A 21,100-nucleotide genomic window follows, 5' to 3' on the forward strand; every position below is an offset into this window, starting at 1 on the left:
TGTAACAGAGTGCCCTAGACTGGCATGCTTATGAACAACAGAAGATTATTTCTCACAGTTCTGGAAGTAAACATCCAAGATCCAGCAGCCAGTGGATTCATTGTTTGGTGAGAGCAACCTTCCTCCTTGTTGCAGATTGTCAGCTTCTCTTTTTACTGAGTCCGCATACAGTGGAGGGCAGAGCAAGAAAGCAAGCTCTCTGATGACTCGGCATGCATGTGTGCTAAGTTGCTTCAGTCGTGTCCTACTCTGTGCGACCCCATGGACTATAGCCCGCCAGACTCCTCTGTCCATGGGATTCTCCAGGCAAAAATAGTGGAGTGGCTTGCCATGCTCTTGTCCAGGGGATCTTCCTGACCCAGGGATAAAACCCAAGTCACCTGTGTCTCTGACACTGCAGGCTGATTCTTTACCACAAAGCACTGGGGAAGCCCCCAATGACTCTTACAAGGGTACTGATCCCATCCTGGGGACTCCACTCTCATGATGTCTTCTAACCCTAATCACCTCCCAAAGGCCACACCTCACAATACCATTGCATTGAGGAGGTAGCTCTTCAACATGAATTTGAAGGGATAAAACATTCAGTCCATTACAGAGGGAAAACTGGAGAGGTCAGAATTTCAGCAATAGTCAGACCTTCATGGGCACCTGTGTGTGAGTATGTGCAAATGTGCAGTACTGCCCAATAGGGAATATCCACCTCCAGTATCTGATTGGGCCTTAAGCCCAGCAGCCTGGGAAGGGACAGGACAGGGATTACTATGACAATTTCAAGAAAGAGTAGATAGAGGCTGGCGTAGGTAGAGGAAGCTGCCCAAAATCTCCCAGACACAGGGTGATAGTTCTGATATATGACTCCTCCTGTTTTCTCAGTGCAGACTAATCGACAAGGCAAGGCAGCCTCAGTGACCTAACCTGGAAAGTGGAGAGAAGAAGTAGAAACAAATAAATTAGTTCAATATGCTTTATCACATATTTACTGTAGCAGAGGAAACAACCCCAGGTTCCAAGAACACAGTGATGAACAGGATAGACAGTGGCCATGCCCACCTGGAGCTTACACTTAAGTGGGAATGCAGGTAAACTGCTTGGACCTTGGGCATATAATTAACTTCCAGTGTATGTTACCTATTAAAGGAAGGCCAAGGAGTCAACAAAAGCACAATTAATTGTCTCCTCTCATTATATTCCCTCTACCATCTTGATTTCTTCCTCCTATTAAGGACTTAGAATCACTTTAGATTGTGCTTAGGGCAATGAGAAGACTATAAAGTAATGGTAGAGGCTAATACAGCCAGAGTATGTTGTTGTTGTTTGGTCATTCAGTCGTATCAACTCTTTATGACCCCGTGGACTGCAGCATGCCAGGCTTCCTTGTCTTTCACTATTTTCCAGAGTTTGCCCAAACTCAGGTCCACTAAGTTGGTGATGTTATCTAATCATCTTATCCTCTGCCACCCGCTTCTCCTTTTGCATATGAATATCTTTTTCAACTTTGCATTTGAGTATATTGTGGAGCCATGCAAGAAGGCAGGTGGATTTTGTCCCAAAACACCCCAAACTCCCTGAAGGGTTTCAGCAAAGCATTTTTGAAGGCAAGATGAGGCAGGAGCAAGGTTGATTTTTGCAGACTTCTTGGTACAGGAGTCCTTTGTCCACATAAGTCAGATCAAGACATTTCTATAAACCTCCAACAAAGCAAATGTCATTCTCTGTGCTGTGACTTCTTATTTCTCTGTGAATGGAAACATGCTATACTCACAAAGGTCTGAGCCTTGTGAAAAAGTTTGTCCTGTATATTTCAGGCTCTAGCAGATAGCTTAACTCTAAACAAGAGCAACAGAATACAAAGGAAGCTGAAGGTTCAATACTATAGCCGCCTGATGCAAAAAGCCAACTCACTAGAAAATATCCTGATGCTGAGAAAGATTGAAGGCAGAAGGAGAAGGGGAAGACAGAGGATGAGATGGTTGGATGGCATCACCGACTCAATGGACATGAGTTTGAGTGAGCTTCAGGAGATGCTGAAGGGCAGGGAGGCCTGGCGTGCTGCAGTCCATGGGGTCCCAAAAAGTCGGACACACCTTAGTGACTGGATAACAACAAAGAAACAGATCTAATAAGGAGTCAGATTTGTTCTTTACTGTTGCAAGAGAAGTTAAGTGGCTGGCCTCAAGTCACAGAGCAAATAAGTGGCTACCTACCCAGGCAAGTTTAACTCAGAAGCTCTTGGTCCTTTTCACCTTGGCCTCCTTCTTCAGAACCAGTCAAAACTACAGCCCCAAATGTAAGTCCCTGTTTGTTTGTTTTGGAGATTTGCATAGATAATCCCATTTCTGTAGAGGCCACCCCTGGTCTCATCCAAAATTTCCTGGAAAACTAAGAGAAAAAAGCATTTTCAAGCTCAAGCAGCGTGCTGGCACTGGGAAGTGTTTGAAAAGAAAGGCCTCTTTGTCCCTGGTGTTGTACCATGCACGTAATCTCATTTTCAGCTAATCAATTCATATACAGTAAAAAGCCTAATGTGATTCCTCATTAGCAGAGGGCCATAAAGAAGCCAGTTCCGAGGCTGCACTAAATCCCAAAATGGCTGGCACCTCCCAACCGGCGATTATCAAATTGGCTGGCATTAATCATTTTTAATGACCAATTTGTGTTTTTTACTTAAAAAAAAAAAAATGAGTGTGGGGCAGGGGGTGCTTTGTCTGATTATTGGTGTAAAAGAAAACATGCAGGTTTGGTAAAATCTCATTAAAAAAAAAAAGTGGGAGAGAATTAACCGGGGGAAAGGGATGGAAAAAAAAAAAAAAAAAACAGAGAAGCTTGAATCACCTTTGTCAGGTACGTAGCTGTGACCAGCAAAACAGACCATCAAGAGGAGGCCTTTCAGCAGAGGCCTGCAGGGGGGCCGTCAATGGCCCCTTTATTTGTGAAAGATGGATTATTTTAAATAAATTACAGAGCACTTTCACTGAATAAACAGCGTCTCGGTGGCTGTGGTGTGCTGTACATGCTTAATTGCGCCACAGAAAAATCCTAAAAGTCTCTCGAGCCCGGGGCTGGGCTTTGAGTTTGCTGATAGGATCCGAGTCCTCAGGTGGGGCCCAGATGATCTGGAACTGAAAGCCAGTGCCCTAGAGAAAAAAACAGTGAGCCTAATCGGGAATATATACTTATAATATTTCGGAAAACCACAGGGATGGAGGGTTCCCAAAACTGCACAAGGCGTCCTCAGAAGTGAGCCATCTGCATGTCATTTTTATTTGCGTTTGATATGTTAAATGCCCCCGATGTTTATGGCATGGAAGCCCACTCGAACATTGCAAAGATTCCTTGGCCAAAGCAAGAGGGCTCACTCCTTGGGTTGCACCCCTCCCCCAGCATTCCCTCCCCTCTATAGACCCCGGTACCGTCCTTTCTTTGACCAAAAGGTCTACCGTGAGAATTCACCTAAAGAGGGGTTTTTAGATCCTTTTTTTTTTTTAAGAATTGCAGCACAATCTGACCTTGTTTTAGAAACAGGTTAAAGTGATTTATTATGTGAGGACCCAGAGTGACTACAGGCGGGAGTCAGGCTAAAGCTGGAAGCAGGAAAGGGCATTTGAGCCCTTCCCAAGGAACCCAGCCTCGGGCAGGGAGCCTGAACACAAGAGATGATGAAGAGCTCAGGGCACAAGCAAATCAAGTCAGGGGAATACGCACCGCTATGTTTTATGGGAGGCATGGGGTATTCATTTTGACAGCCGGTATTACAGAAAGTAAAATGACCCTCATTTGCTAATATCCCCCAAATTGAATTGCAACAAGCGAGCAGCTACCAGTCACCTTGAAGAACTACAATCAAGGAGCGGGGAGAAAAAAAGAAGAAGGATATAGTCAAGGCTCACAAAAATCATAGAATCAGGGCTTTCTCTTGAGAATTTCAACACATACGACTTTAATAAGGGACTTACCACCCTCCCCCAAATGTAGCTGTGAAATTCTTCCCCAAAGGTGACACAATTAATTGCATTTGCAGTTAACACAATTAAAGTGTAGCTGAAAGACTGGCCTGCACCTAATAAATCTCAAATGTTAAGAGGGATAATCAGGTTGATAAATCATTGGGTTGTACCACCTGAGAAAGTATATAAAGGCCCAAGATCGTGGGAAAGGATGAGGCATTAATGAGGAACAACTAGGTAGCCCAGCAACCTTAATTTAGATGTCACAGTTATTTGAGACTTCTCCTCATTGTTTAATTTTGAATAGAACTGCACAGATTGCTTAAAGATGTTCATTTTGAAACTGTTAACTCACTCCACCAGAAGACGGTGTGCCTCAAACTCAGTAAATCAGTTGTGAGCTCCTAATCTTTTTTCCATAAAAAGATTAGGTAGGATTGAGTTAGTTAATAATTATGCCTATACTCAAAGAGGACGAGATGGTTAGATAGCATCACCAACTCAATGGACCTGAATTTGAACAACTCTGAGGGATAGTAGAGGACAGAGGAACCTGGCATGCTACAGTCCATAAGGTCGCAATGAGTCAGACACAACTTAGCGCCTGACCAACAAAAACAAATACTCAACTTATAATAAGGTGGAGAAGTAGGACATATATGAAAAAAACAAATCAATTCTTCCCAAAAGGTGCCAGACAGAAACTGTAAAATCTATGAAATGCGGACAAAATAATAGACAAGTTACTTACCTGAATTCTCTGAAAATTAGATTCCTCCTATAGAGATGAGGAGTGTACTACCCATTTCAACATTGAAAATATTGTTTTGAGGATTAAGATCAAAGCAGAGCAAAACAGTGTGGTTGGTAACTGAGATACAAGTCTTTACTCAGAGTTGAGTGGACGACAGATGATGTGGCTACAGCACCTTGCTTCCACATCACAGAAGATCTTAAAGGCTGAACTGTGGGCTCTATTCTGAGAGTGAAGAGGAGCCATGAACAGATATTTGGATTTGGCAGTGAGTGGTATCACCAAAGCTGATATTATTATAGGAACTGGCCCTTTACCTAAAAGAAAAGAAGAAAGTGAAGCAGGAACAGAGATATAGGTTTTATTACAATTGTGTAGACATGAATGCAGAACAGAACAGGGCATTGTCAATACAATTAAAAATCAGAGAACAAGAAGCAACAGAAGATAGCACACAGGGGAAAGTCAAACCTGAATTTGAAATACAAGTTCTGAGGGGTTGACAAAACACATTCATTTGCTCATTTAGTGATTTTTTAAAATGAAATTTAGTGAGCTGCTATTATTGCCTGATACTGTGCTAGAGAATATAAACAAAAGAATAGCCTGACAGTCATGCCAATAAATAAATACAGAATTTGTCCTATATTCTGTATAAGACACAAAGAGAATACAACATGGCCATATTGAGCTCTAGGAAGTCAGGATAAGCTCCCCCCACACCAATCCCAGAGGTAAGCTGATATTGGCTGTTACTGCTGCTGCTAAGTCGCTTCAGTCGTGTCCGACTCCGTGCAACCACATAGATGGCAGCCCACCAGGCCACCCCATCCCTGGGATTCTCCAGGCAAGAACACTGGAGTGGGTTGCCATTTCCTTCTCCAATGTATGAAAGTGAAAAGTGAAAGTGAAGTCGTTCAGTCGTGTCCGACTCTTCTCGACCCCATGGACTGCAGCCTACCAGGCTCCTCCGTCCATGGGATTTGCCAAGCAAGAGTACTGGAGTGGGCTGCCATTGCCTTCTCCGAAGCTGATATTGGAGCAGAATCTAAATAACACCCAAGATTTAAAAAAAAGAAAGGAATAGCATCCAGGCAGCAAGAACAGCATGTCCAAGAACATGGAGACATGAACTTGAATATTGTATTTGAGAAACATGGAGAGGTTGAATACAGTTGGAGTTTAACTTGTATGAACAGGAAAATGAAGCTGGAGCAGTCAGTGGAGGTCAGATCTTGAAGGTTTGTAAGCATCATGACGAAGTTTAAATTGTATCCCATAGCCACAAGAAAGCCAACAAAAGTTTTCAGTGTTCTAAGGCCAGTGTCATTAATAGAAATAGGGCTGTCAGGTGGAGAACCAATATCAAAAGAAAGATGTTCATTTTGAATTCAAACATGCTGAACTGGACCATGAGACATCCAGGTCATCCACGTGGATATGCTAGGTATGTAGTTGTGGAAATCATTCCAGTCTGTGGGGAAGTGGCCAGATTGAAAGATGAATTTTGAAGTTGCTGCATAAAGCTGACTGGTGAAGATTCTAGAATGGTTTAGACATCTAGGGGAAGGTACCAAGAGAAAAAAGAAAAGGATTCTGAACTGAATTGTGTAAAGCAAATACTCACGAAGGAGGAAAGCCAGCCAGACAACAAAAAGGAGAAGCAGAACCAGTGCACAAGCATGGGAAGGAAGCCCAGGAGGAGAGGAAATTAGCAGGTTTAAGATAATCAGAGGAGAAAGACAAGGACTCATAAAAGAGCTGAAACAACCTATAGTTGGACAGAGTCTGCAGGATGCTGAGCTTGGCAAGGGGCCCAAGGCAGCAAGAAACACAGTCCATCAAGTAGAGAAAACACTCCTTCCTTTAAGAAACTCAATATTTCATCTGGAAAAGCAAGGTTAATCCTTTTCTTAAAACAGCAAATAATAAAAGACAAGATATGACCCACTCTGTCTATGCGGTGCCTTTCTAAGAGCTGCAGAAAACCTGAGAAGGGCAGGTTTTAATATCAGGAAAGGTTCAGGGATGAGTTTGTCTTTGCTTGGCCTTGAAGGACAGGAAAGAACTGGCTGGGGAAACCAGATAACAATAGGCCATTCTAGTAAGAGGAAATTCCTGAGCCAAGGCCAAGAGTCAGGAATGAGTGTGGTGTTTTGACAGGACAGCTAGGAGCCCAAACTGGCGGGTAGAGAATCTGAATTTGGAAAGGATAGGAAATGAGATAGGATAGGTGGGAATGGATAGAATGTGAAGGGCCTTGAAAGTCAGGTAGAGACATTTGTGTTTGTTAACCCAACCTTCAGCGGGAGCAGACAGATGAACACCATCTTTCGTTCCTAGCAGCTCTGGGCCAGCTCATAGGCATCCATCCATTCATTTATTAACTCATCCTTTCAGTAAATGAGGGGCTAGATGCCACAGCTAGGAAAATCAGGACTCAAGAGGCCAGATAATTTAAGTGCCAGCCCAGGACACTTTCTGTACAATCTCTATTCTTTCTGTTCTAAGTTCTCAACAGAATCTCCTTTAACAACCCCTTCATGGCAATCTGGGCTGTTTTTAGTACACATCTCCAAACTCTCAGAGCTTCTATGCATTACCCAGTTCCAAAGTCTCTTCTACATTTTTAGGTATTTGTTACAGCAGCATCGACTTCTTGGTACCAGTTACTGTCTTAATCATCTCAGGGGTAACAAATACCATAGACTGTGTGGTTTAAATAAATAAACAAACAAAAGACAGCAAAAGAAAAAAAAATCCTCAAACACTAAAACAGTATAAATGTTTTGTGGATAACACATGGCATGTTTTCAAAAATGTTTATTTGGAACTTGTAGCTTGGCCTTGCCCTCATTTGTCACTTGAAAATAAAAATCACATGAAAAATAAAAATAATTAAGAGCTGACACATTTGCTTTTTTCCCCACTGTTACATGCTATAAGAACAGCTAATAAGTGTGGCCTTATGTGTGCATGCATGCTACGTCGGAAAAAAAAAAAAAACTCTCAAACATTAATTTCTTGTAGTTCTGGAGGCTGAGAGGTCCAAGATCAAGACGCTAGTAGATTCACTTCTAGGGGAGGGCTCTCTTTCTGACTTGTACACAGCCACCTTCCTGCTATGTGTTCACATGGCTTTTTATTGGTGTATGTACATAGAGAATCCCTCTGCTTTATCTTCGCAAGAGGGTCTTATTCTCATAACCTCATCTAACCCCAGTCACCTCCTAAAGACCCCACCTCCAAATACTATCACATTGACAGTTAGGGCTTCAGCATAGAAATTTGAAAGGGACACAGACCTTCAGTCTGTAACATCTTATTTCTTGTTTCACTGAGAAAATAGAAATAAAAAAGAGCTTCCACACACTCTGACCTGATCCATCAATCTGTCGGCATACATACCCAAATATTTTGCCTCCTCCACTGCTTGTATGAAGGGCTTGACCATGCACCTGGCTAGGGTTAAGCTAAGCTTAGGACAACCGCACAGGACTCTGGTGGTCCCGGAACATTTCCTCCAGGAGGTAAGCTGGGAAAGATGAGAGGACTTGTCAGTAGAGGGGAGAGAGTACATAGGCACTTAGACATGTTGAGCTTGTCTGGGGAGTTGTAGTGCTTCCTTTGACGGGAGCGTGTCTGGGTAGACAAGCGCGTCTGTGTTGTGGAGGGTGGTAGTATTTCCTGGCAAAATGGCCACTGCACCAGCATCAGAGTCAAACTGCCCTCCTTTTAAACCTCAGCTCTGCTACTTACCAGCTGGTTACTTCAGCAGAGTTATAGTCACATTGGAGAATGGGAGCCTTGTTTACTCTGATTCCTTTATTCCCAGTGCTCAGCACAAATGGCATCTGGAAATATAACTAATAGTGTTAAAAACATAGAATCTAAAGTCACACTCCAGGTTGGGCTCCTAATGCCACCCTTTAACTAGCACTGTGACCGAAGGCCAACTGTTCACTTGTCTAAGCTTTAGTATCCTCATCCACAATATAGGGTTAGTAACAGTGCTTCCCATATAGGGTTGAAAGATAAAATTAGATAATACATGGAAAACATTGTCACATCACTTATTGCACACATGCCTGCTCACTCAATCTTGTCCAGCTCTTTGCAACCCCATGGACTGTAGCCCACCAGGCTCCTCTGTCCATGGGATTCTTCAGGCAAGGATACTGGAGTAGGTTGCCATGCCCTCCTCCAGGGGATCTTCCCAACCCAAGAATCGAACCTGCGTCTCTTGCATCTTCTTCCTTGGTAGGCAGATTCTTTACCACTGAGCCACCTAGGAAGCCACACTTAATGCATAGGTACTTAATAAATGCTAGCTATTGATAGGATCTTTTGTTTCAGGGCTATATAATGATATAGTTTTTCACCGAGTGATTATCAGTTTCCTTCTTGTAACACAGCTTCCATAAAACCCTGCCTCTATGAGTTTTGAGGACAAACAATTGGCATGTAGATAAGCTGAGCTTGTCACGTAAAAGGTTTTTTTGTGACCTGTTTCTCCTACCATATTCTGCAACTTAATCAAAGAGCTAAAATCAGCCAGGTGTGGGTGCTAGGCTTTCACTTTTGGCCCCTCCATGAAAAACAAATTTCTCCATCCCTCCTTGAGGAGGGTCCCTGCTGTTCTCACCCTTGTTTTCTTCCTTTCCTTTGCTGCCTTGTCTGAGCACTAGGCCCCGGGTGGGGGGACTTGCCTTCAGCTCCACTCCAAGCTCTAAGATTACTGTTTTCATTTCTCCAACTGCTTGGTGACCGCGATGTGGCCCTTGGGGTAAGGGAGCCCGGGAGAGGGTGTGACCAGCGGGGATCCCATTAAAATACAGAGCAGTCATGCAACTGGGGCTGTTTGGCTCCTTCCCGCCTGCTCTCGCCACCCCGCCCCCAAATATGATCATAACAGCACAGAGCTATAAAGTTGCTTTTCATAGCATGTATTGCCCAGCTCCCTAACAAAGTTCTGACTGTCAAGAAGAAAAGGAGGACATTGTAAGGAAGGGATTAAAGGCGGGAGTGGTGAAGAGAGGCCGTGTGGTATGGTGGAAAGATCCCTAGATGTGAAGCAAGACCCAGTGATTCTTGCTGAATTCTGCAGCCAGCTAATAGGAGAGGTCTCTCCTTCTTGGATCTCAGATGTTCCCTTTGTACAATGAGGGTCTAGGTTGAGATGGTTTCAGTATCCTCTTCAGCCTCTGGAGAGTGGAAAAAATGTTACTTAACACCAAGCAGAACCAAAGGATGTAATGCCCACTTGTATCATGATCTGCCACTCAGAAGTGCTTTAGCTTTGAGCCAGCCCTGGGGTGCAGGGTCTAGAATGGGAACACCAGGCTATGGAGTTTGAAGTGGAGACATCTGGGTCTTTTTGATCTGCCTTGGTTGTCACTGAAACGTTCAGATCGTTGGGAGCCTTATTCATAGCACAGCACTAGCCTTCTGAAGATGTTTGTAAGCATCTTCTAACACGTCTGGGTGTATGCGCACTTCAGTCGTGTCTGACTCTGTGTGACCCCGGTAGAGTATAGCCCCCCAGGCTCCTCTGTTCATGGGATTCTCCAGGCAAGAACACTGGAATGGGTTGCCACGCCCTCCTTCAGGAGATCTTCCCCCAGGGATCGAACCCACATCTTCTATGTCTCGTGCATTGGCAGGTGAGTTCTTTACCACTAGTGCCACCTGGGAAGCCCCTTCTAACACATACTAGATGCTTAAGAAATGTTCGTTGAATGGATGAATGAGTAAGTGGAGGTTGGGAATGGGTTCTTTTATATCAGTCATGATTCATTCACTCACTTTTTATTGAATGTCTGTTATGTGCCAGAACCTAGATATACACACTAGAGAACAAATAAGACCAAGACCCTGCCCTCATAGAGTCTACATTCTAATAGGAAGACACTGAAAATACCTGAGTGAATGAGTGTGAGAGGAAAATAAAGGCAATAAGGGGAGAAGGATTTAAGAGAGCCAGGGTACCATCTCATATACAGTGTAATTACAGGAGGACTCCTTAGTAAGATAACACTTGAGAGAGACGGAAAAGAAAATGAGCAGCCAAAGCGATATTTGAGAAAATTGCCTGCCAGGAAGAAATGGTACTAAGCACAAAGTCCTTGAGGCAGGAGTTGGTGCATTTAAGAAGAAGCATGGAGGTCCACGTGGTTGGAACCCAGGGAGCAAGGAAGAGATGCCTGGGAGGTGATGTCAGAAGACTGCTATCAGGTACAGATCATAGTAAGGATCTGACCTGAACTTTAACTAAGGCTGGCATCCAGGAGGTGAGTTTGGAGCCAAGAGACAGGAAGTGCTATATTTTAAAAAGACAAATGTTGGCAATAAGAATTGGCCAAAGTGAGGGAGGAGTATCAATGGGGTAGTCAACTAGGAGGCTACTGAAATAATCTAGCAAAGAAATGATACTAAGTTAGACCATCATAGTGAGGCAGGAGTAAGAAGGGGTCAGGTTTCAGACATATGTTGAAGACTGAAAGGCTTCCCTGGTGGCTCAGATGGTAAAGAATCTGCCTGTAAGGCAGGAGACCTGGATTCAATCCCTGCGTCAGAAAGATCCCCTGGGGAAGGGACTGGCAATCCACTCCAGTATTCTTGCCTGAGAATTCCATGGACAGAGGAGCTTGGCAGGTTACAGTCCATGGGGTAACAAAGAGTCAGACAGGACTGAAAGACTAACACTTTCACTTTGACTTTTGAAGACTGAACCAGTTCAATTGCCATTACTCCTGTACCACCATTTCTTCAAAGACTGGCAACTTCTCTTTCCATCTGGATCATAAGTTTCTTGAAGGCAGGGGTTCTGTGTAGCTATCAAGTTCTTGGTATATTTGTTAAACAACATGTGGTACTGGTTTAGTGGTTTAGTCGCTAAGTTGTGTCCAACTCTTGTGACCCCATGGACTGCAGCCCACCAGGCTCCTCTGTCCATAGAATTCTCCAGGCAAGAATACTATAGTGGATTGCCATTTCCTTCTCCAGGGGATCCTCCCAATCCAGGAATCAAACCTGGGTCTTGTGCATTGCAGGTGGATTCTTTACCAATTGAACTACTAGGGATAGACATCCAATACACCTCTGTTCATTCAATTCAGTTTAATCAATATTTACTAATCATCAAGCTCCAACCTCATATTCCAGAGAACTTACAGGTACTCAAGGCAAGTGGTTTGCTTCCACATCTTTAGAAGAAGGGGTTGTTTGTAGAGTAAAACACAGGGTTAAAGAAACATTTGTTCTCTTTTTTAATGATGGGAAAGGAATGTGTTTAAACATGCATAGGAAGTAGTGTCAAAAAGAGGAGATTTTGAAGAAACCATCAGAGAAGGAAAATGTGAAAGAGAAAAGTCCTGGGAGAGCCAGAAGAGCTGGATGAGAAAACTTTTAGGAGGAGGAAGGGCAAGGATGCATGTCGATGTAGAGGGTTCATGATAGAAAAGGAAGAAGTGTTTCTGATTATTATTTTTTCAAGTGCTGGGCATTGTTGTACAGGTCGAGGTTGAGGTTTGAGAAGAGAGGAGAAAATTTAACCTATGTTATAGAGGAAAGACAAGAAATTTGAAAGTGAATCAGCATGTAGTAACTGGATGGCACTAAGGCATCTGTTGAGGTTAATATGTATTCATTTATAGTGGCCTTGATCTATAGGATAAAATTTATGTGACCTTGACAAAGTGTCAGCAGCCAGGCTAGGAGCAGAGACAGAGCAAATGATTGGAATCACTAGGATTAGTTTGTGACATGTGTGTGATAAAACAAGAGTCAAGTCATGAAAGGCAAGAGCAGCCAATGGCCCAGAGCAAAGATGATCAATAAATTGGAGGCCCCAACTGAGGAACCAGAAAGCTGAAGGTAAGCTAGTGAGCAAATTGGAAGCAGGGGAGGGCTGGTTAGAGAGTGGGAGGTATGAATTTTATGACTTCCAAGGTAGAGCCACTCCAGAAAATGACCAAGTCCAGGGTATAGCCACAAAAATATGGGTGAGTGAAGTGACTTGGAGGAGAGAAGGACAAGGAACCAAGGAACAAGGTTTTGAACGGCTTTCACATTCTACAAAAGACCTCTCAACAGTGCTTGAGAAGAGGAAGGACGTGGAGACAGATGCCAACACGTGTGATAAGTGTGTCCAGGAAGTGAAACCATGGCCCGTAGGTGAGGTGAGACAGCCAAAGAGGGTACAAGTGAATCAGAAGGGGCACCAAGGGAGCTGGCATCATGTATACAAATGCCTGACTCAGACTGCCTAGTAGAAAGCGGATCATGTAACCCTGGACCCTGGGAGGAGCCACAGTCTAGGGAAGGAGTTGGTGAAGACATTTGGAGGACCTGATCCACCCATGTACACACAGGCATCCCCTAATCAGTATCAGACTGAAGGAAATAAAACTTTTCTAAGTCACCTATATCACTAATCAACATATTTTACTGGTCTTCAGACCGCAAGGGTCTACAGGGGGAACGTTTAAGTCTCAAATGTAGGAATAAAGAACCCAGTTTATAATCGGAACACAACTTTGACTGTTGGACTAATTCGCTCAGACATGTCTGACTCTTTGCGACCCCATGGACTGCAGCACGCCACACTTCCCTGTCCATCACCAACTCCCAGAGTTTGTTCAAACCATGTTCATCAAGTTGGTATTGTCATCCAACCATCTCATCCTCTGTCATCCCCTTATCCTCCTGCTCTCCATTTTCCCAGCATCAGGGTCTTTTCCAATGAGTCATTTCTTCATATCATGTGGTCAAAGTATTGGAGCTTCAGCATCAATCCTTCCAATGAATATTCAGGACTGATTTCCTTTAGGATTGACTGGTTGGATCTCCTTGCAGTCCAAGGGACTCTCAAGAGTCTTCTCCAAAACCACAGTTCAAAATTATCAATACTTCGGCACTCAGGTTTCTTTATGGTCCAACTCTCACATCCATACATGACTACTGGAAAAGCCATTGTTTTGACTAGATGGACATTTTTGGCAAAGTAATGTCTCTGCTTTTTAATATGTTGTTTAGGTTTGTCATAGCCTTTCTTTCAAGGAGCAAACATCTTTTAAATTCATGGCTGCAGTCACCATCTGGAGTGATTTTGGAGTCCAAGAAATTAAAGTCTGTCACTGTATCCATTGTTTTCCCATCTATTTGTCATGAAGTGATGGGACCAGATGCCATGATCTTATTTTTTTTTAATGTTGAAGCCTGGCTTGGAGAATTTTGATCATTACTTTGCTTGTGTGTGAGACGAGTGCAATTGTGCAGTAATTTGAACCTTCTTTGGCATTGCCTTTCTTTGGGATTGGAATGAAAACTGACCTTTCCCAGTCCTGTGACCACTGCTGAGTTTTCCAAATTTGCTGGCATATTGAGTACAGCACTTTCACAGCATCATATTTTAGGTTTTGAAATAACTGAACTGAAATTCCATCACCTCCACTAGCTTTGTTCATAGTGATGCTTCCTAAGGCCCACTTGACTTCACATTCCAGGATGTCTGGCTCTAGGTGAGTGATCACACCATCATGGTTATCTGGGGTCATGAAGATCTTTTTTGTATAGTTCTTCTGTGTATTCTTGCCACCTCGTCTTAATATCTTCTGCCTCTGTTAGGCCCATACCATTTCCTTTAATGTGCCCATCTTTGCATGAAATGTTCCCTTGGTATCTCTAATTTTCTTAAAGAGATCTCTTGTCTTTCTCATTCTATTGTTTTCCTCTATTTCTTTGCATTGATCACTGCGGATGGATTTCTTATCTGTCCTTGCTATTCTTTGGAACTCTGCATTCAGATGATATATCTTTCCTTTTCTCTTTGCCTTTAGCTTCTCTTCTTTTCTCAGCTATTTGTAAGGCCTCCTCAGACAACCATTTTGCCTTTTCGCATTTTTTTTTCTTGGGGATGATCTTGATCCCTGCCTCCTGTACAATGTCATGAATTTCCATCCATAGTTCTTCATGCCTTCTATCTATCAGACCTAATCCCCTGAATCTATTTGTCACTTCTACTGTATAATCATAAGGATTTGATTTAGGTCATACCTGAATGGCCTAGTGGTTTTCCATACTTTCTTCAATTTAAGTCTGAATTTTGCAATAAAGAGTTCATGATCTGAGCCACAGTCAGCTCCTGGTCTTATTTTTGCTGACTGTATAGAGCTTCTCCATCTTTGGCTGCAAAGAATATAATCAATATGATTTCAGTATTGACTATCTGATGATGTCCATGTGTAGGGTCATATCTTGTGTTGTTGGAAGAGGGTGTTTGCTATAACCAGTACACTCTCTTGGCAAAACTCTGATGGTTTTGCCTGATTCATTTTTCACTCCAAGGCCAAACTTGCCTGTTACTCCAGGTATCTCTTGACTTCCTACTTGTGCATTCCAGTCTCATTCATGCAATGACCTGGGGCTGATGAGCTGGTAAACATCACTTTAGTCACCACACTCTACCAGAAATTCGAACAAGAAAGGCCTTAAGAGACATGAGAGTGGGGAGGATGCTCATGGGGATGGGGTAGATCAGAGTCTGGAAGGATATCCAGGCCATTTAGAGATGAAGGGAAAGGAGAGATTCTGGGCAGAGCAAAAGCTGCAAACATACATGGCCAGGCAGGAGCTACCCGTTGGGAACAGTACTTAGAGGACGTGATGGAGTTCCCAGACATTCTGCTTGGCTTGAAGTCTCATATAGTCTCATAGAAATTTCAAGGCTGAGCTGATAGCTTTGAGGACTAATCTGTATAATGAATTTGAACATAACTTAGAAGGAACAGTAAGTCATGGGTGGTTTTTGAGCAGATGTGTGATGGGATCTAGTTGTGCTTCTGGAAGATGTTGCCTGGAAGAAGTGGGTGAGAAGGACACAGCGAAAGAATTACAGTAAGGAGACCACTTACAAGGCTGCTGTGGTTGTCCCAGAGAGAAGCACGGAAGCCTGAGTGGGACAGAAACTGATGGGACAGGGAGAAGAGAGCAGACACCAGAGATTTTGACAGAGGTAGACACAACGAGTTTTGAAAGCCAAAATAAACACAAGGGATGGCTTCAAAGCCTGCTTACTGCACTGTTGGTCACATATCATTGAGCATTGTTCAGAGGCTCTAAGAGATTTGGGTCAACACAAAGATTTCTGACTCCAGCTCAAACCAAGTCTGCTGTTTATGTCTTAAAAGAAGAAAATCAGACACCAAAAAGGGAAAGTAACCTTTCCCTCGCAGAAGTCATAAATAGCATCCAAACGTGGCAGAGACTGAAACTGCCGGTCATGTGTTAAAAAGAAACACGATATCATCGGCTAACAGAGACAAGACCCAACCAGGAAACAGACTCCAGTATTAAAATTCTAGCACACGGGCTTTTGGAAAATAAAAAATGGACACAGAGGGACATAAAGACTCCATCTAAACAGATGAGGCCTGGAACGAGACCATCTTTTGAGCCATAGCCGAAAAGGCAGCTGGGTTAGAGACGACCAAACCTGGGAAACAACCACCAGAAGAAAAGGTTATTGGCCACTGATGAGCAATGACATCGAAGAGATTCAAAATTGCTGCTTCAGATAGAAGCAGGAAAAACAAGAATATGATCGGGCAGGGAATATCATTTTCTTGAGGTGAGGCCAGGCTCCCAGAAAGCCCCTGAAGGCTGCTGCCTGTACCCCTGCCTCAACTCTGCTCTGCCCAGAGAACTCCGAGCCACCCTGGGCATGCACAGGGCAAGGGACAGAAATTCCCTGTGACCTTCAGCCAACTCATCTGTATAATTAGGACTCGCTTCCATTTCATGGAACTGGAAATGTAGGCAGACAGGTGGGGACTAAAGCCTCCCTCCAAATCAACTTTTATTTTAATTGAAAAAAAATCAGAAAGAAAGTGTTCCCATTTGATACTTCTGATGTTATAGCTGGCAAGTGACCCTTGGAACAGCCTTTTTATCTGGAAGGACCACTTTATGGGTCACGTAAATACAGAGCCAACATGAAGGAGGAAAATACTCGGTGGGCTGCTGGTAGGGTTGTGACTGCTGCCTCTACAAATTTCTGCTCTTCTTGGCAGGGTTAGGGTTTCCTAAGGGCAAAGACTGTGTCTTTTTCTTTATATCTCAAACAACACCTAGAGTAATGCTGGACACAAAATAGATGCCAAGTATTTGTTAAATAGATTGGTGTCTATCCTGTTTTTCCTGTAAACTCCACTGAGTTAGGAACCCGGGCCCATCCTCAGCACCTAGGTGGATGCCTAACCTGGGGTGGAGCAAAATTTGACATTAGTCGGGACTGCATGTGTTCATATCTGAAAAGCTCTTCTAATCTCTTTGGCAAGGTAAGAATAGACGCAACACCTGATGGCTTAAATTTAGGGTATATATTTATGTATCTATCCAATGTCTAAGCATCTTGTACATGCACCAATGCATGTGCACACGTGGATAGACATTGTCCCCCAAACATGAAGATCAGTGGCATCTTTATTTATTAACTTCATTTTACCATCATTTAAGCTGTAGAAAGTGTGATGTTCCAGAGAACCAAATAGCAAATGAATTTGAATAACTCTTTTTCTACATGACAGTCTCCATGCTTAGTGTCATACATGGTAATGGGAAATTTACAACTATCTTGTGAAATATATACAATCATCCCCATTTTACAGATGAAGAAACTGAGGTTCAGGGAGTTAAGTAATTTGCCTAGAGTCACACAGGCCAACCACTGACCTGTATTCTACAACACTTCTTCACATGACATTAGAAAACAATTTTAGTGCTTTCTCCCCTTCTATCAGAGGAGGAAGCCACAACAGACATCTTTCTTTGGCCCCATCCTTCTTACTTTCTTTCCCTGAGGCTCTGCCCCCATCCCCATGCTCACCCCTGATTTGTAGTTGTCTCAGTAATTCTGTGCACAGAGACCTAAAAGCTTTTGAGACACAACAGACTATGGCTGGCCTGACTTGTAGCCACTGGAGAGGAAGCTACAGGTAGGATCCTGTTTCAACCATCAGTCATGCAACTAAGCTGATGCTGGCTGAAGATCACGAACTGCTCACCAGTCATTTCCTTAATGACTTGCTAAATTTCCTTCCATCCTCCCAGAAAATCACACTCTTTCAAGGTCCTGTGGCTCTATCCCACCGCCCACACTGATAGCTCCAGGATTCCTGAGCTGAAGCCACATCCTGGTTCTCAGCCCTTTGTGAGCAGACTTACAAGGCTCCAAAGTAACTGAGGCACCTGGGGTCACACAGAGGCCTTAGCCAGACCGAGAGTTGGCAGCCAGGATCTCTCTGGAAGGGGCCTTGGAGGGGCTACAGTGACCCAGCACATCTCTTTTAAAGCAGATGTTGACCGAAAAAAAAAATGCACAGCCTAAAAGTTGAGAATTATATTTTGTTCAGCGGACAAAATCCAGGGCTTAAGCCCGTATGACAGCCTCTCAGATATCTCCAAGGGACTGCTTTGAAGAGGTGAGGAAGAAGGTAGGATACATAGGAGTTTTACAATAAAAACCAGGTAGTGGAACATTAAGATATGACCATTAATTGAAGAAAGCTAAACATCTTGGGTTAATGAATTTAGTGTTTTTCCGTGTGTGTATGAGGAGATGCAAGAGGCTGGGCTCATTGAAATAATTCATTCCTTTGATATACACCTTAACTATCTAGGGCCAGTGTCTTGTTTTCTCCATCCTGAATCCCTTCAGGGTGCACAGTCGTGCAGCCGCAGTGGCTGAAGGCTTGATAGCCACAATGTCTTTTGTTTACTGACATTGCAGGCAACATTTTTCATCCACATAGACAAGCCTGATTTAAAATGAAATCTCCAATGTAGAAGGTAAATAAAAGCAAAAATGATGAGATCAAAGCTGGAGTGGAGGGGGATAGATCTTCTCTTCAGCATGCCGCTATGGCCCCATTTTGCTCCCCAAAGCATTTGCCCAAATTCTCTGTAGCACTTTAGAGTATTGCTGAAATCCTCTGATCTGATTCACCCATCACATTTCTTTTAAGGATAAGGAACAAAGGTATAGTGAGGTCCAGGAATATGGCCGGAGAAGGCAATGGCACCCCACTCCAGTACTTTTACCTGGAAAATCCCATGGGCGGAGAAGACTGATAGGCTGCAGTCCATGGGGTTGCTAGAGTCGGACACGACTCAGCGACTTCACTTTCACTTTTCACTTTCATGCATTGGAGAAGGAAATGGCAACCCACTCCAGTGTTCTTGCCTGGAGAATCCCAAGGATGGGGAAGCCTGGTGGGCTGCCATTTATGGGATCGCACAGAGTCGGACATGACTGAAGTGACTTAGCAGCAGCAGCAGCAGCAGCAGGACTATGGCCAAGGTCCCACCACCAGCTAGTTTAAGGACCAGAACTTAGAGCCCCTTGCACTCAACCCGGGCTCAGGCTATCACACAACATTCTTTCAGCTTCAGAGGTGAAAATATTCTCTCATTGCTGGCTAATTTTGTTTGTCCTCTTTCCCATCACCATAGGAAAGAGTTGTCTAAATCCATTTTACTTGCTTCTAAAGAGATCTTCATTTGCAGCCTGGGGGAATATCATCATTCAATCTTACACCAAAGGGGGAACTGAGGAAGGATAAATGGACTTTCACTAAAGCATCCCCTAAAAGCAGCAAACACACTACCCCTTCTCTTCGACATAAAAAAAATGTTTATGCATGAGATTGTTCTGAAGAATTGAATATTTCTTGCCATCCAGTAAATAAAGGATATCACAGTCATCAGTGATGGCAGCTATTGCCAATGGTAGGCTGCTGAGCCCTGAGGGAACTCAGGAAGGAAGTGTCTAGGAAGGCCATCTAGCAGCCATGGGACTGGAGCTACTCCTGATGGGGAGCCCAAGGCAATACAGGATGTGAAAACACAGGATACTAGCCCTAGAAAGCTGAGGTGTGTATCAAAGGAATGACTTCAGTGAGCTCAGACTCTTCCATCTTACCATACATGGAAAAGCACTAAATTTCTTAACTTGAGATATCTAGCTTTGTCTTATTAACAATAGTCTTTTGATATCCCATCTACCTGCTCTTTGGTGCAAAATTCCTATATAACCTTGCTCTTCCCTTGCTCCTTGGAGCAGCTTTCTTAGGCTTACTTGAGATGCTGCCTCCTGGGCTTGAAGTCCTCACTATGTCCATGGAGTAAAACATAACTCGGTTTTTATGTTGTGCATTTATTTTTTAGTCAACAGTTCTTTGCCCAGAACAATCTCCCTCCCGAATCCCCATGCAGCTGTAGGACTTGGGTTTCCTTTCAGGCTTTCTCCACGTAGACGCCCCCATGACACTATCCAGGGATACATCTCAGTGACAGCTGTCTTTTTAACCCCCTACCAATGGCACCCCACTCCAGTTCTCTTGCCTGGAAAATCCCATGGACAGAGGAGCCTGGTAGGCTCCAGTCCATGGGGTTGCTAAGAGTCGGAAACAACTAAGAGACTTCACTTTGACTTTTCACTTTCATGCATTGGAGAAGGAAATGGCAACCCGCTCCAGTGTTCTTGCCTGGAGAATCCCAGGGACGGGGGAGCCTGGTGGGCTGCCGTCTGTGGGGTCACACAGAGTCGGACACGACTGAAACGACTTAGCAGCAGCAGCAGCAACGCTATAGTTACCTGCGTGGGTTCCTTTCTACATGACGACCTTCTCAGATGAAGAGTGAGGATTCTATGCACCAGTACAGAGCATTAAAGCACAAATTTTCCACAAATGACTGCACTTCTTTAATAACACTCAAAGTTTCACAAGTGTACTGCACACTCTGCAGTCACAGATTATTTTATCTCATAGAATAGAAACCTGTTTCCTCCTTCACAACATAATTATAATAACCTGCAGAGTTATAGTGAAGGCTAGAGATACTGCATATACACTGTCTAATTTATAGGAGGTACTCAGAAAATGGTAGACATCATCCTTCTCTACTAGATAATAAGCTCTCGTTCATAATTTTGCCACCAGCAAGTAGCAGTGTAAATGTCTGTGGCACCAAAGATGGCTTCATGACTGAATGAATGAATGAACAAGCTAATAACAAATGTTCACACTGTAAGGGATGTTAAGAGTTATCAAAGGTAACTCAGAGTGGGTCTTGCAGAGCATTAATGAAGGATGGTCATTTGGTGTTCAACGAAGAAGAGCAAGCTCTCATGCTCCATCATGCTACAGTTAAAGACCTCACATATCATAACTAAGACCTGGCACAGCTAAATAAATAAGTATTTTTTAAAAGGGCCCAGCATTGGACAGAAATATTACCATTCTCCACCTACTCATCTTTCCTCATTCTGGCCTCCCCCACGGCAGCATAGGTAGTAGGTGTTTATCCTTTCATCCTTTTAAGAAACACTTCTTATTGA

The 21,100-nt window shown here is 43.5% G+C and overlaps 1 long non-coding RNA gene across 1 annotated transcript; it reads right to left on the reverse strand.

The window, feature by feature from the left end:
• Nucleotides 1-356: 356 nt before the first annotated feature.
• LOC129657318 (uncharacterized) lies at nt 357-5,290 on the reverse strand. The gene is made up of 4 exons (XR_008716680.1): nt 3,706-5,290; nt 2,836-3,137; nt 2,208-2,382; nt 357-918 (listed from the first exon to the last, which is right to left on the reverse strand). It is a non-coding gene; the product is annotated as an uncharacterized LOC129657318 (long non-coding RNA).
• Nucleotides 5,291-21,100: the final 15,810 nt, after the last annotated feature.

Source organism: Bubalus kerabau, chromosome 7 (assembly GCF_029407905.1).
Source record: "Bubalus kerabau isolate K-KA32 ecotype Philippines breed swamp buffalo chromosome 7, PCC_UOA_SB_1v2, whole genome shotgun sequence".
Classification (NCBI taxonomy): Eukaryota; Metazoa; Chordata; class Mammalia; order Artiodactyla; family Bovidae; genus Bubalus; species Bubalus kerabau.